Raw genomic sequence first — 3,850 nt, 5'->3', positions numbered from 1 at the left:
TATATATATATATATATATATATATATATATATATATATATATATATATATATATATACACACACCTTTAATTTGTTTTCTCTTCATTTCTTTCTATCATGATATTCATCTTTCTTCTCTTTCCAGCTTTTGTTATACAAAATAATTATACAACCTTAGAAATAACAAAGTTAAATATTATATAAAAAAAAAATCAAACTCAATATTTTGAGGTTTTGAGTTTAAAATGTTTTCCATTCTTGTATGAGTTGAGCTCATCATATTTATGTAATCATACACCCTCAAAAATAGAATCCAGCAAAACTTATGATGTCTTTTTAAACATAATTAACCAGAATTGTTGAAAGGCATGAGAATTTTACCTAAGAATCCAAGCTATGACAAAGGTAATGGCGGGGAGAACATTGTACATAGAAACAGCAAAGGTTGCTGTGGTGTACTTCATCCCCAAAAAGAATAAATTTTGGTCAATAACTGGCCTGCCATAAGAAAGAAATGACAGACTTAAGTGCATGAATATTGCATGGTTAGTCGAAAGTGTAAAAAGCATGCATGGAATTACTCTAGTAGGCCGAGAATCACTATCTTCATGAAGATCGAAAACGTCATCTGCGGTCTCACTCTTCTGTTAAAAGTATTGCAGCATGATTTCAACAATATGTTCACACAAATAATCGTACACACACATATGAAAGAGAAAAACATACTTCTCCAAAAATACTGCAAAAGGGGCCATGACAAGAAAAGCAAAAACGTGACGGTACACAACAAATACATAGTGACTCATTCCCCTGTTGAGTGCAGCCTTGGATAGAACATCCATACCAGAATATCCAAACTGCAAGAAAACTACACCTATGAATGACTTCAGTCTGTGAAACAGTTTTTGTTGATAACAAAGCATCTTGTTTCAGCTTGGGATTGAGGCACAAAAATAAGATAACACACTGGTGCACCACATAGAGCTTGTGTTTATATAGTGGGGTGACGTGTATATGGTGCATGGAAAATTAATAGTATAGTATACATTATATTTATACACTCAAATAGGACGTCTGTTATTTCACGTAACCAAGTGGGAGAGTCACAGTAATGAAGTTACTTGATCCTCAAATTCTTTAAAATGTCGGTGTCTGCTTTCAATTATTGTACTATCTTTTTGCATAGTTGGAATATTACTCATCATGGAGTACCTTTTGTAATAATATGGTTCAATTGTTTCTTCTTTATTTTCTTCTTTCCATTTTACATGATTATTACTAATAAACTATAATTACTTCTTTCCGTGATTAGTTTATTTTACATGATTATTACTATAATAAACTATAATTACGAAGTAGATTTTTTTGTAGACATTTTTTCTGTGCTTTGTCAGAAGATGAGGAAGAAAAGTAGTGCCCCAGTAGATGATTTCCAATGGGGTGCTTGTTTACTTTTAGAGAATGATTTGGATCCATGATGGAACCGATCTTGATTATATGACAGCACAAGTGGACCTCTTTCATTCTTTATGGTGCACAACACAAACAAACATTTTTAGTGTTAGAAGTCGGTTCTAGGCCTAAATCAACCCTACAAAACCGATTTGTAAGATGAGGTCTCCACTCTACTAATATATTATAAATTGGTCTTATTTCTAGTTGACGTGGGACTTCCAACATTTAGTTTTATTTAGTTAGTACAATCAAAATGACTTAATATTCTTAGCCCTAAAAATGATGTGTGTTTATGTTTGTTTTTGTTCTTATGTTTGCATTATTGTTGTGTTTAATTGCCCCTTACGTTTAAAAACCAGATGATTAAGTCTCTCTCAGCATCTCCTCCCATTCTACTTGTCCCTCCTTCTTTTTGTGACGATCATCTTGGTCAACACAATCATGCTATCGAGATGTATCACTATTAATCCATGGTTTCTGAATAATTAAGCTTTTTGGGATGATTACGTTATCATAATGAGTGGTCTTAATTGTTGATGAATAAACATGGCAGAAGAAAAAGATCTCAAATAGGATGAAAATAATGATTCTATCTTATCAATTAAAATTGTAAAGAAGATGGCTGTAAAAAAACACATTGAACTATGTACTGCAGATTTCTGCAAACACTTGAAGACTCATTTTAGGAATCCTGTAATTAAAGTTTAGTGTGGAAGATTGTGAGAAATATTTGGATGAGTATGGGTCCATAGGGATGGCACAATAACATGAAATATGATCAATTTCTATAAGGAAAAATTTCTTTTACCAACAATTTTTTAATAACTTTTTAATAATGTATATGTCATAATTTGTGATTGGTCCGTTTTTAATATTTTTTAAACGTAAATTCAAATAGATTAATAAAATGATGACACGTGTTCCATTGTAAGAAAAATTATCAAAAAGTGATGTAAAAATATCATTACCCTTTCTATAATGAAGGATGATAGTTTCGTGCTGAATTAGAATGCCAATGCAAGCAAACTGTTTTTGATTGGTCCTTTATTTGGCTCAAATAGAACATGAAACTCATGTTTAAATTTGTTTTTTGTTTCTTATAATAATATAAAAATATATTAAATAAATTATATTACTTATAGTTATAAAATAAATTTAAATGAAAATACTAAAATTATTATTATTTATAATTATAAAATAAAAATGTAAATATAAATGCGTGTTTATATATATATATATATATAAGGAATTGCTTTTGTAAGTGCTTAATAGCTTTTTTGACGGAGTTAGTAAAAACATGGAAAGAGTTTAATTAGTTCAATTTTATAAATATATAGACCAAATTTTGATGGTTTAAAAAATATGTTTAAATTTATTTTTGGTCTCTAAATTAAATTATGATGTTCAGTATAGTTTCTGTTTTTAAAAATGTTAACCTTCAGTTCCTATAATATAAAAAATGTATCAAATCAGTCCTCATCCGTTAATAAATCAAAAGTTTTTCATTAAATGATTTGTTGTTTATAACACCTTCCCTTAACAAATAAACAAATATTGGATACCTAGGTATGAAAACTTGTTATTTATGGTTCATTAAGTGAAACTTGTGATTTGTTAAGGGAATGTGTTATAAACAACAAATCATTTAATGAAAAACTTCTGATTTGTTAACGGATGAGGACTGATTTGATACATTTTTCATATTATAGGAACTAAAAGTTGACATTTTTAAAACCGAAGACTAAACTGAATATCAAAACTTAACTTAGGACAAAAAAAGGTTTAAACCTAAAAATTAAGATCCAATTGAGAATCACTAATAAATATGAAAACCAATAGAAAGTTTAATTTTTTTTTATAACGAACTAAGGTTTAAGAAGCATTATAAATAGTATTTGAGTTTGGTAATTTTGTTTTACAATTTTTGTATTACAATTTAAAAAGGAAATATGTAGAACGAGGTGAAGTGTTTTTAATTTAAATGTTTTTCTTTAATTTCTGTTTTAAATATGAAAAATAAAATTTATTTAAAATAATTTTCAATTCAAATATAAACTTTATATAAAGTATTATATTATTAACGTAGAAGATACAAATACTTTAAAGAGGAGAGATTGGATGTTTTTTTCATAATTTTTGAATTTATTTTTAAATTTTTATTTTAAATGTGATCGTAATAATTTTAATCAAATTTTCAAAATTTTAGAATGGTTTTTAAGCTGTCAGAAAGGAAAAAAATTATTAGCGTCAAAAAAACATAAGAGAGGTTTTCGTGAAAAAATTCATAGCACAACACCTCCTTTATTTGGCTAATAATTTTATGTTTCTGAGTCTCACGATAAATTCTCGCAATATAACGATATATATATATATATATATATATATATATATATATATATATATATATATATATA

The 3,850-nt window shown here is 27.5% G+C and overlaps 1 pseudogene; it reads right to left on the bottom strand.

Moving 5' to 3' along the window:
• Positions 1-931, bottom strand: part of LOC106757635 — a 2,674-nt pseudogene extending 1,743 nt beyond the window's left edge.
• Positions 932-3,850: the final 2,919 nt, after the last annotated feature.

The sequence above is a fragment of the Vigna radiata genome, chromosome 3, assembly GCF_000741045.1.
Source record: "Vigna radiata var. radiata cultivar VC1973A chromosome 3, Vradiata_ver6, whole genome shotgun sequence".
NCBI classification, from domain to species: domain Eukaryota; kingdom Viridiplantae; phylum Streptophyta; class Magnoliopsida; order Fabales; family Fabaceae; genus Vigna; species Vigna radiata.
Note: the sequence above shows the minus strand (reverse complement) of the source record. Positions and strands in the feature narration are given on the sequence as shown.